The sequence below is a fragment of the Macaca thibetana genome, chromosome 4 (genome assembly GCF_024542745.1).
Source record: "Macaca thibetana thibetana isolate TM-01 chromosome 4, ASM2454274v1, whole genome shotgun sequence".
Taxonomy (NCBI): domain Eukaryota; kingdom Metazoa; phylum Chordata; class Mammalia; order Primates; family Cercopithecidae; genus Macaca; species Macaca thibetana.
Window position 1 is genome coordinate 129413616 of NC_065581.1, and position 13266 is coordinate 129426881.

A 13266-nucleotide genomic window follows, 5' to 3' on the forward strand; every position below is an offset into this window, starting at 1 on the left:
GAACTAGTAGAGTAAGAACTTATTACTGCAAAGACGTCACCAAACTATTCATGAGGGATCTGCTGCCATGATCCAAACATCTCCCACTAGGCGCCACCTCTAACAATGGGGATTAAATTTCAACATGCGATATGGAGGGAACAAATATCTAAACTATATCAGGCAAGGAAGATGATAAGTTCACTTTTGAACCTAACATCAAAGTGAAGATGGATATGTGGCTATGAAACTTAGCAAAACAAAACAAAACAAACAAACTTGGGCTAGAAGAACAGTTTTGGGTAGCATCATATTTGTGAAATTAAGCACATTAGCTCATGAAGTGTGCTTAGAGTGAGGAGAGAAGAGGGTCTGGGGGAAAACGGAAAAGAATACCAGTATTGAAAGGAGGATAAGCCTATTATAAAATTGAGAAGTGGCAATATATGAGGATAAAAAGAAGGATGTGGTATCACAGTATCCAAGGAAAACTATGTACAATATAGTCAACAATGTTAAATCTGCTTAGAGAAAAATAGAAGAAGACGCCTTTTATAGCGATTAAATAGCTGTGTACATTGTAAAGTATTGCAATATTGGTGTAGTTATCTACAATTTTTAAAAAATGGAACAGAAAAAAGTCTAAAAGTGAATCAACATGTATATAAAAATTTAGTAAAAGATAAAGTTGATGATTTAATGAGTGGAGAAGAAATGGAATAGTTAGTAAATGATGTTAGAACAAGGCTAGCCATCTGCAAAATATAACACCCAACCACGTTAAACTTAGATTCATTCCAAAATCCATTATACAAATATAAATTGCAATTAAAGACTTAAACATGAAAAACCAAACCTGTCAAATTGTCAGAAAATATTTGATTGGATATACCAATGATCCATAGCAAAAGACCTTCCTACAAAAGACATAAAGGTAAAGGCCACAAAGAAAATGGGCAAAGTAGCTAACATCAAAATTATAGTCTCCTGTAAGATCAAATACATTATAAATAGAGTAAAAAAACAAAGGATCGATGGAAAGAAGTCTGAACCTGTAAAAAATAATAAGATACACAATTGCCCATTAATACATCTCCATTAGATTTATAAAACTTAGAGAGTCTGGCTATAAAAAATGTGGATGAGAATATGGGGCCAAGGAAACTACTGTACATTGCAGGTGGGAATAGAAACTGGTCCAAGTCTATAGCCTCTTATCTAAAACCTTTGGGACCAGGGTTTTAGAATGCAGACTTTGTGAGATTTCTGAAAGGTAGTACAGACAGAATTTCAAAATTCAGGATTTTTAAGGCTTTCGAAAGATCATACACACTTAATCTCTAACACCCCCAGTAAGGTTGGGGCAGCTCATCATTCATGCTCTCAGTCCCTCCTCCCAGTACAGTGCTCTTCTCAAATCTAGTCCTAGACCTGACCCTCTGGCATGTGCCACCTGTCCAAATCTATCTAGCAACTTGTTATTTCTGCCAATTGATGCTATATCTTATACCAACTTCTTTCCACTTCATTATAACACGATTGTTCATCTGAATTCTCCCTGCTGGCAATAAGATAGTGATACAGTCAGAGCACATTTTAATCCCTTTGAAAATAGAACTGGGCCAAGTATGGTGGCTCACACCTGTAATCTCAGCACTCTGGGAGGTTGAAGTGGGAGGACCACTTGAGTCCAGGAGTTTGAGACTAGCCTGGGTGACATAGCAAGAATCTGTCTCTACAAAAAATAAAAATAAATTAGCTGAGCATGGTGGCATGTGCCTGTGGTCCCAGGTACTAGTGAAGCTGAGTCAGTAAAGTTGAGGCTGCAGCGAACTGTGATTGAACCATGCACTTCAGCCTGAATGACAGAGTAAGACCCTGTCTCAAAAAAAAAAAGAATCGTTACTCATTTACCAAAAAATCATTCCATAAGCATAATGTAAATAATGTTGACAAATATTTATTGAATGTCCACTGTGATTCATAACTTATGTCATTAACAACCAAATACTTTAAGAATGAATTGCTTAAAATTCGATAAGCAAAAGCTATTCAGCCCTACTACTGGATTTTTCTCCTATGCATTTACAGTGCTTTGCATTTCAAATTGTTTTCTCTTTTCCTTCTACCATCTCGTTTTTCATGAAAACTGTTTTCCAGATCAACAGACTATCTTATGATCATGTCTCCAAAGGGCTAATTTAGCTCAGAATCATGGCAAAGTGTCCAGTAGAAAGAACAATTGGAAAACAAGAAGAAAAGAACTTCTTCTAAACTTTGCTATTTAATGCTTATCATCAGACATTCTCCATCAGGGCAAATTTGTAAATCACAACTCAACTTTGGTTAACCCCTTCCTCTTGAGTAACTGAGCTCCCCCTCAGCCTGCAGGCTTCCGGAGCTATCTGCATCTCTCGCCTGCCCTCCACTCAGCCACTGTGAGCATGCCTTCTTGAAGCGATGCCTTCTGGCATTTTTCCAACCCCATCTTTCACCCATTTTCTGGGTTCATTTTCTATTCCTTTATCCTCTGCTCTTCAAGGTGAGAGCTGTCATCATATCATCAACAAATCTTTAGAAACGCCTATTCTGAATGTAGCAGTTGTCTGATAACCTAATTCATGCTGAAGTTTTTATAGGAGAAAAAAAAAAGTTTGCATTGTGACTCCTATGGCTACTTACTCGCAAACCGGAATTTTCTAATCTAGAGACGTGCCATGTTATAGCTGAATCATGTCCCTCCCTCAACCAGAAAACACATATGTTGAAGTCTTAACCCCCAGTGTCTCAGAACGTGACTGTATTTGGAGATAGGGTCTTTAAAGAGGTAATTAAACAAGGTAAAATGAGGTTATGCAGGTGGGCCGTAACCCAATATGACTGGTGCATTTATAAGAAGAGATTACGACACAGTCAGTCACAGAAGAAAGGCCACGTGAAGACAGAAAAAAAGACAGTCATCTATAAGCCCAGGAGAGAGGCCTCAGAAGAAATCAATCCTGTTGTCATCTGATCTTGGATTTCTAGCCTCCAGAACTGTGAGGAAATAAATTTCCGTTATTTAAGCCACCCATCTGGGGTATTTTGTTATGGCCGCACCAACAAACTAATACATGCCACAACATAGACCCTGAGGCAGACGCTCTGGGGAAAGATTTCTTCTTCAGAACACAACAGGTGAAGGCTCTCTGGTAGCCTACTGCTGGTGTGTTCTTTTTACTATAACAAAGTATATTTTGTATTTTCTTATTGGTTGCAGTTTTTGTATTGCTAAAAGTTTTGCTTTCTACAGTATAGAAATTATAATAAAAGTCCACATGTAAAAATTAAGTTAATGATTAACCACTTTCCTTACAATATTGTATCAGGATTCCTTTAAACAGCATTTACTCTTAGTGCATTTAAATAGAGATTCCATTTACAAAGGTTTTCTTTTTATGCATTTTTAAATGCTTGAGTATTTTTGAGTGCTTATAATATTGATCAACATTAAGAAAATGTATCAGTGCTAAAGTTAAAATTCATATTAAAAATTAGAGTTTGATTATTAACTTTGCAGAAGGCTCTAAAATAGCAAGCTGTACGAAGCATTTAAAACCTGAATTCCACTTAACAAGTTTAACTCACACATGGTTTTTTACAAGTCTTCTAGTGAGTAGGGAAATACTTTACCCGTATTTTCAGAAAGCCATCCAAATACTTAAGTATTCAGTAACAGGCCACTGTTAGATAGTAAGCTTTATGAGGCCACTGGACTAAACTTAAATAGCTGTGCAGTGTATTCCCAACACCTAGCACAGTACCTGGCATGTAATAGATCATCAATATATAGCTGTCTAATGACTGAATTGATGAGGAAAAGAGATTGCTGGAGAAGTTATGTGTAAGTCAAACATGTAATTCAGAGACTAAAAGGGGGTCCTTACAACCACATACCCAATAACCCAGCAGTTAAACTGGGCAGATTATGTGAATCCAAGGGAAAGAAAATTGATAACTTTATTGAATGATCAAGACATGAGCCTTTTCTTTTGCAAAAGGAAAAAGATTTTGATGGGCAGGGCAGTAAAATAGATGCTGCACCTAGCATTAAAGAAGAGCTAGAAGACATTATGTCTCAGAGAAGGTTGCTAGTAGCAGGAACTTCCCTCATTATATTTCTTTTGGGGACCTTGGAAGAACAAGGAAAATATATGCAGAGTTGGTGTAGTTAGGTGTAGACAGTAAAATAAAAAATAGGAACTTCTAGTGATAGCAAACCGAACACTTATTCACTAATGCTCCCTGAGAAACACAGCCTTAGCAGAGACAGTTTATTTACTTCAGATCTCTCATCCTAATGTTCTGAAATGGCTTTAACCAATCATTTAAGAAATAGAACAAATGTCTGCATCTTGCGCTTCATGTCTAGGATGATGACCAACATTAAATATTATCCGGTCCACCTAGAAATGATTGAACTTTTACCACTTACACTACAGAATTCTTCTGGCAAAGACCACAGAGCTGTGGGGTGACTTTTCTCTTCTGACTCCCAATCACATTGTGGCAACCTGGAACATATGCTTAAAGAGAGAAGCAAGCGTCCAGGCCTGGGTATAGTGTGAATCTGCCATGTTGGCTACAACTGACGTGTTTTGTAACACTTAAAATGAAATGTTTGAGTCAAATTATGTTAAATGAATCACATGTAAAGTTAATTTTGTAACTTGAAAACCATTTCAAATGTTTAGCTATGAACACACAGACATACACGTGCAGCATTTAAAGTGCCTCAGATGGCACTTTCACCTTATTTATTGAGGTAGACATTTGTCAACAGGAAAATGTTCTTGATTCTCAGACTAAAGAATAGCTAGGAATATGTTTCAGCAAGAGGTTGGAAGTATGGATGCATTTTTCTCTAGAGTTGTCTATTTTTCCTTCAGTGTCTCCCATGCCTGCTTGTTGTCATGCCACAAACCAAACCCACATTTCCCATGCTGCAGGATTTCCAATCAATCCTGACTTTACCACCTTCTCCGGGTTTGCTAGAGAGTAAAGGAACACCCACATCCCACTTGTGCTGACCAGTGAATATGTAGCAGGGGTCAGAAACTATCTAGTTTTTTAACCTGTAAAATTGATCCAAACATATCATTCCCTGAGTCCCATTAGAACAGTGTTAAGATTTAATTCTTTCATTTTTCACCATTTTCTAGACACCCAGACTCACTCCCCAAGGCTATGCCAGAACTCTGTCACCCAATTCTGCTGATAGTAAAGAAAGCAAAGTTATTTTTAGTTGACTTCTCTTTGATTTACCCTTGAATTCAGGCAGAGTTGCAGCACAGTGAATATCTACCCTGCCCAGGGGTACACCTCTCCTGACTCACAGAAATCGCCATGAACTTCCTGTTCCTGGTCATAACCTACATCAACTTCGTTGAATGGGTTCTTGTTTCCAAATCATTTCTTACTCTTTCTTCCTCTGAACACACTCTTTTCTTTTTGCGGTGGCAGCTCTTTTACCCCTGATTAAATCAACATGCTGTCAAACACTCACTTGTCTTATTATTTCCCTCTGTCCCCAGCTTTGCCTCATTTCTGGTCAACAGCCTGCAAGGTTGTTATGATCTTATTCAATTTCTGGGAATCTTTCTTGTTTATCATTCAACTATAAAATAAGTCTCAGGAAAATTCCATCTTCTGTTTGACAACATTTTGTTTTTTTACCAAAGCAGAGGATAAAATCTAAAACTATGACAGGAACATTTTCTCATATTTTCATAGGTAACATTATAAATTTAAGGAAAGCCAGAATGCTAAAGGTTGTCAACATTCCCACATGGAAATAAATGGTCCCATATCTATCATCCTTTCTTGTATATTTTGTATCCTTCATTGTACAAATCATGGTTCCCTGCACATGATAGGTATCCAGTTAATTATTCTATACTTTACTCAAACACTTTCTCTCTGCTAATCCTAAGCATAACATCAGCTTAGATAACTAGCCTTTTGTATCTGCAGAGAAAATGTAACTTCAGCATGTACTGCATTGGTTTCCACGGATACCAAATTTCTGTGAATGGCACTTAGAGTGAAAAAATCTATAGGGGGAAGTCAAATTTTGCTTATTCTTTTGGTTCAGGTCCTTCTCTTCCTGACCCTCCTTTCTGTTGTACTTTCCATCCCAGGCCATGTAGTACAAAAATCCTCATACACATGATGGCAATAGAACACCCTTGCGTTAAGATCACAGGACATTGTGTTTGTATCATTCTGACTACTCGGTGAACATCAAACCATGAAAACTGAAGCTGCTACAGGAAATGGGAAGGTAAAAGCCTAAATCTGTTTTGACAAATTCTAACTAGGGATCCCACAGTAATGTGGCATTACTGTGGGGGCAGTTTCTAGAGCAATTTTACAATTCTCAAAAGCTAAATTGAAACCATAAGACTTCACAGAGCAATAAAATTGTCAAGTTCTTTATTTTGGGTTGGAACTTTATTAACTTAGCAAGTTACTGTTTACTACATTGTGCTGTTTAATGCTCTAGCGGATTGTTACTTTTATTGTTAAGTAAGAAGAACAGAAAACATTCATTACTATAGTAAAAGGGGATATATTCGTGTGACAGGAAGAGAAACCTGAAAAATTAATGCACAATGCAGTCTGCTTTGCAGATGAAATCTCTCAAAATTGTCTTCATTGACAAAAAGAAAAATAAAGGATCATTGATAATTTTTAAAAATTGAAAATAATGGTCCTACTTAATGCATTATTTATCTGTTTGTTGGTTTCCATGTTTTATTTTAACACCTAAACTTGCTCCAAGAGCAAGAAACACACGGAAGTTAATTTCTGATATGTTTTCATTGTGGCCATTTGCTTGTTCTGAATCTAAGAAGGGAAAGGAGATCTCAGACCGTTGGGTGAGAAATCAGATAGGACTGCCTTGTTCAAAGACCCCTATACCAAGAAATTGAGGGGCAGGAGCATGGCTACCCAAGAGACTAAAACTAAAAATGGCAGGGAGGCGAGTACTTCCCAGAGGCCACGGGACTGCTGCAGCTGTGGCCTGAGTGTGGCGCAAATACTACTCCTCAGCCCCACTAGCACCCAGCACGAAGTCAGTGGAGACCTCCTGACAGGGCTGTACTGGCTCTAAGAAAGGAAAGGCAGTCTACTGGGGACTGCAGTCTTTAGGGATCAGTTAGGATTGTGCTATGGCCAAAAATAGGGTTTAAGACCAACTATAGCCTTCCTTATCAGATTTTTTTTCCTTTTTCTCACTAAAATACCTACCAAGTTTGGGACATAAAGACATTTTTTCCATTAAAAAGAAACCATCTCCTTATTCAGAAATCATGCTACCAACAGTGACAGATAACTGCAGGTGAGATTGGCTAAAAATTCCTCCCTGCAGACGGCTGTCAGAATCAAGTTCCCTCCCACATTGCGGGGGTGGTAGAGGGAACAGAAAGGAATTTGGGGGAATATTCTTGTTTATGCTATCCTCTTTGGCATTCTAAAACAACTCTAACAAATACCTCTTTCCCCTTCCAAGTTAGGCAAAAACAGAAGTCCAAATGTTTTTTATTCAGTAGTAGGTCAGCACCAGGTATGCCTGAGCAAAGTACAGGGTGTGTTCCTGATCCAAAATTTAAAGCTGCAAAAAGACTTTCTCAAAAGATAGTAAAAATGTTAAAGAAAACTGAAGGAGTCACCACCCTGGGCATATCCTGCCTTCAATATTAACACACCCAGGAAATGTACAAGGACGTGATGCTACTCACCACAATGATGAGAACATTTGTTGAAAAGGAAAAGTTTATGAATTGGATGATATTGAGTAATTATATTCTGGAAAATATCTGTCAACTAACACAAGAACAATTTAAAGAAACACTCAAAAAATTATACTAGGACAAACAGAAAACATTATTCACTTCAGTGAAAATGTCAGAGTACATTCCTCAAAATGAAGGGTAACAACTTTGCTTAACTCTTGCCGACAGAAGGTGATGCCACAATTTTCTGTTCTGTTATAAACAGGATAATTTTGTTCTATTACTTTCTTTTTAACACAAATCTTCATTTTCATACCAATCAGCTTTCAAGAATATAACAAAGGTGGACTTCTCTTTGTTTTTACCTTTACCAGCCCCCACCCCCAAATCTTTGGTCTACTTCTCCATTGTCTCCACGGTAGGAAAACAGATGGGTGACAGTGAGGAGGATTCATAAGATGCTCCTCCAAGGAAGGATCATGTTTTATATTTCTTTGTAAGCCCCACTGCTTCACTTTCTTGTTTGGCAGATATAGGTACTTGGAAAATGTTTGTAAAAATCTCAACGGATGGGCTGAGGGATGCATGAATGTATAATTTATTCATATAAATAATTCATTCATACTCATATGAATGAATATGTTTATATTTATTCATATGTAACACATATGAATAAGTATATAATTCATATATTATTTACATAATATATATCCATATATAATTCATATATTTACATTATATATTTATATATAATTCATATATTATTTACATAATGTATATTTATATATAATTCATATATTATATATTTATATATATTCATGTATTATTTACATAATATATTTCTATTATTTACATAATATATCTACATAATTCATATATTATTTACATAATATATTTCTATATTATTTACATAATATAATTCATATATTATTTACATAATATATATTTATATATAATTCATTAATATTCATATGAATGAATATATACTTACATATATATAATCCTTCTAGTGTCACTGACAGGGAAAGAACATATTGCCTCGATGTTTATTAGAACTCTTGTTAATACCTGTAGATGTCAGGTCAATTGTACCATATAAAGGAGAAAGGAAGGGAATGGCATTTTTTACACACTAAGAACATGTCCTGTGCTGGTGTTTTCATGTCTGATCATAGTCCTCATAATAATTCTATGAGATAGTAGGATCATTATCTGCCTTTTACTGATAAGCAGATAGAGTCGCAGAGAGTTTACTAACCTGTCCAAAATCACTTGAGTTAGAGCTAGAATTCAAGCTCAAGCGCTGCTTCCTCTGAACAGCATAACTTTTCCTCTTTCTTCTCTAAACACAAAAGCAAAGTTGAAATTTAAATCACTAATAAGTCAGGTCTAAGAGGTCTGGTCATTATTTATTGAGCATTCATCATGTACAACATGCACTTAGACTACAAAGGAGCACAAGAAAGATAAATGTCTACCACCTTTTTTAATGGACCGCTTAGACACGATGTCAATAATCTGATTCATACAGATCAGTGCTACAATTTGATTGGATCCTCTCCAAATTTCAGGTGTTGCCAATGTGATGGAATTAAGAGGTGAGGCCTTTCAGTGGTGGTTAAGCCAGGGCTACTCTTTCCTCCTAAATGGGATCAGGTGCCCTTATAAAAAAGGCTTCACACAGCATTTCAGGATCTTGCCCTTCTACCTTAGTGTCACTTCCCTCTGGAGGCAGCCACAAGGTGCCATCTTGGAAGAAGAGAACAGCCCTCACAAGGCACCCAAACCTGCTGGTGCCTTAATCTTGGATTTCCCAGACTCCAGAACCATGAGAAAATTTATTTCTGTTCTTTTCAAATTACCCAGCCTCAGGTATTTTGCTATATATTTTGTCCCAGCACAAATGGACTAAGGCAATACAATATTCTGGTTGTAAGAGAAACTGTAAAAATAATTTTAAAACTTCAAACATCTTTTGAAGTAGTCAAAAATAATATATTTTGAAACTCATGGTAATTTTCTCCCCTCAGATTTAGTGCTAAAATAATATCTTTATCAATGTAATCATTACTAAGCTAATTTTGTAACCAAATAATTTTCAGAGGCTAAAAAGTCATTAAAATTAATTAAGTTCATTAAATTTTCTTTGAGAAGGTTAAATAAAAAGTTTGCCTCAGGAGGCTGAGGCAGGAGAATGGCGTGAACCTGGGAGGCGGAGCTTGCTGTGAGCCAATATCGCGCCACTGCACTCGGCCTGGGCGACAGAGCGAGACTCCATCTCAAAAAAAAAAAAAAAAAAAAAAGAGTTTGCCAGACATCTAAATTTCCCTCCCAGTCACTAGAAGTACTTAGATACTGATGTTTCCTAGTTTCCTTCTTAAGCAGAATCCAGAGACAATCCGCCTTATTGAGCTGTAAGGAATGGTATCCTGTTAGCCATTTGTTCTAATTCTACCCTAGAGCAGTCGTGGAAATGTGGAATATCACAGAATTAGGGTGATTCCTAGAACACAATCTCCAAGAATGTTTTGGCAGCATATGAAGAGGGTATGTTTGTCAGGGATCCTGCCCCGCTACCCCAGTAGTCATCTATTATTCTGCGAGAGAAAGCACTCGGCTAAATAAACAGCACTTCTGGATAGGGTTTTGCCCTGAACCTCTCCCTTCTTTCCCTGTTTTTGGTCCCAAGCCTCTCTAATATCTCCCTTTCTCTGCCTGGATGGGAACAAGCTTAAGGCTGTTTGGGAGCTAAGCTTGCAAACCCGGCGCTGCTGGGTCAGATCAGAGACATGAATACTCACCTCAACGGGGTTCACAAGGAGACACAGAGGGTCAGATATTCCTAGTTCAGGGGGAAGTGCCACTCCTAGATACCATGCAGGGCAGAGAGTGGAGACCTAGACGGAACTGGCCCGCCCCTTCGTGGGGAGCTGAGCAGTCTCTGGAGGTGGGGATGACTTTTCAGATGCTCACCACAAAATAAATAGGCATCCCACAACTGTGATCCACCTGAGCATCTAGGTTGTGTGCTGCTCAGGTGTGGATAATATGGGAAGGAACAACCTCCCAGATGAAACCACTCTTCTCCAATAACCTTCACCTGTGCTGTGGCCCAGGTCAGGTTAACAGAGCTTGTAGGAAAACCACTTCCTTCTGGCCCTTATGGGTCCACCAACTCAGAAGGCTTTGTCCTAAGTTACTAAATGTCGGGGTCCAGCCAACCCTTCCTGAAAGGGAAGGCACAAGGAAGACCTTGTTCTAAGTCAGACTTCGCATTAGAAGAGAACATTCTATAGCAACACCATGGCCGCGGCTGGACTTTCTCCAGGGTCTGAGATGCTGTGTTGATGCATTTGTTCCTCTCTGTGTTTGGGGAACTTTGAATCTCCCTCGATCCTGTCAAGAAAAAGTCCCAGCACGATATGAGAGGCATAGTGTCCCGGCTGTGAGTGAGGAGATGCCCTCTTGTCTGCCTCTCCAAATGGAGGGAATTGTCACAGGGAAGTTTTCTAAAGAAAACCTAAGGAGGACAGCTGGAAACTAATTTTTCAGGACTTATTCTTCTGAACTTCTGATTTTTTTCACAAGAAGCATGCATTGTTCTACAATAATAATGAAAAGAAAGTCCAGAAGGAATGAGTTAACTTTACCACATCACATAAAACCATTATTATAAATGAGCTTAAAGATATTAAATATAATGCATGGGCTTTATGGCGTACTGAGGGAAGTGGTATAGTTTAATTGAGGATTTCCTGTGCTGTCTGGAGCTGAGAATAAAGGACTGTATTGTGACCTCTCTACCCCTCTTTTCCCTTTCCTCCAAAGCCTAATATATCAATCAAATAAAATTAGGGTAATTAGGAAGCCAATTAAAGACAGAGGGGTGCTTCCTCTAAATTTCTCTAATGTAAACCTAGGTGCTATTGTAAAGCAAACAAATGTATCTATTTATTGAAATTAAGTGAATATGATTATTGTAGCTTTAAGGAACTCAGATTGTTCCAAATACAAATGGGTTCTTGGAGAATGAACGCTAGCTTTGATAAAAGGCACTCAATATTTCCTCTTGAGACAGGTAACTTTGTGACTTCCAGAGATGTCACTGGTTTTTTTTCTTTCTTCCTTTCTTTCTTTCTTTTATGATGCCTGCTTCCATCTCATCCCTTAGCTCAACTCACCTGCTTCCTGCCTTGGAGGGCAGGGGTTGGTAGTGGGTGACCACTGATGGGGTTGGAAAGTTGTGTTCCTTTGATATCAGGATAGTGTAGAGCTCTCCTGGGACTAGATCAAGTTTTTCTCCTTTAAGCCTATGGTAAGTTCTGAGCTGCAAGCTCTCCTCTAGCTGGGTAGAGAGAAATTTTAAGGGAGTAGCGGGAACTGCAGGACGTTGAGCAGTAAGTGGGAGTGGAGGAAATGGACAGAGTCAGGGAGGACTACTTCTTATGTACTCTTGACTGTGGAGGAGAGCAGAGGGGGCAAGGGCAGCTTGAGAGAGTGCCAATTCCCAAGCAGGCTACTTTAGGCTGGTGATAAGCTTAATATGTTTATAACCTGAGAGAAACAGCCAGGGAAGATGGGGATCTATATAGTTTTATGTTTGTTCCAAATTTCCATTAAATTATTTTAGATCATAAGAACTTGATCTGTTATTGTAAGTGTATTTTAAGAAGTGAACATCTTTTGAAAATGACAGAATGAGTCCAATGAGTGGGAGCTACCATGAGCCTCACTACCAGTACTGCAGGTGCTGGGGTCTCTATGGGCAAAAAAGGAAGACAGACCCTGGCAGTCCCTCAGTGGCCAGAACACCACAAAACTTAGCTGGTGACTTTGTGATTTCAAAGCATTTTAAAATGTCCTTTTTCACGTGCCTTTCCTTTTTCACTATTCAGTCCACATAGGGTGCTTTCAAAAATGCTCATGTTTTTCTTAGAACATGACTCAGGTATTGTCCTTTTCTGAAACAAATAAAGCATATAAAGCTTCTTTACCAAATTTAAAGTTCTTGTTTTTCAATCACTGCTCTAAACAGATCACCATTATGAAATGGTTAAGTGTGACAGAATTAGTGGTAACTTCCTGTGTGCCAATATACCAATTTTAGGCAAGTTTGTACTGAGTGCTAACCAGTTGCTAAGGGATTTCCAACCTGTGATGCCAGCTGGCTCATTTTAATTAACAAGAAATGGCCTTAATGTCCTTGCAAGAGATATTAGCTAGAAAGAGTTAGATCCTTGCCTTGCGTCAGGCTCTGGGCTAAGTGCTTATTCTAAGCTCATTCTGCTCTATGAAGTATCACATGATCATCATGCCCTTTTTATGAGGCAGGAATCAGAGGCTCAGAGAGGCTGTGAAACTCAAATCACAGGGCTGTCTGGTAAGTAGCAGAGCAGGACCCAAACCCAGGCATGGCTGGCCACTAAGCATGGGCTCTTATCCACTAAGCTGTAGCTCTTGCCTCCTACAGGAGAAATAAAAAAGAGAAAGCACCAAAGGTCATGCTGTA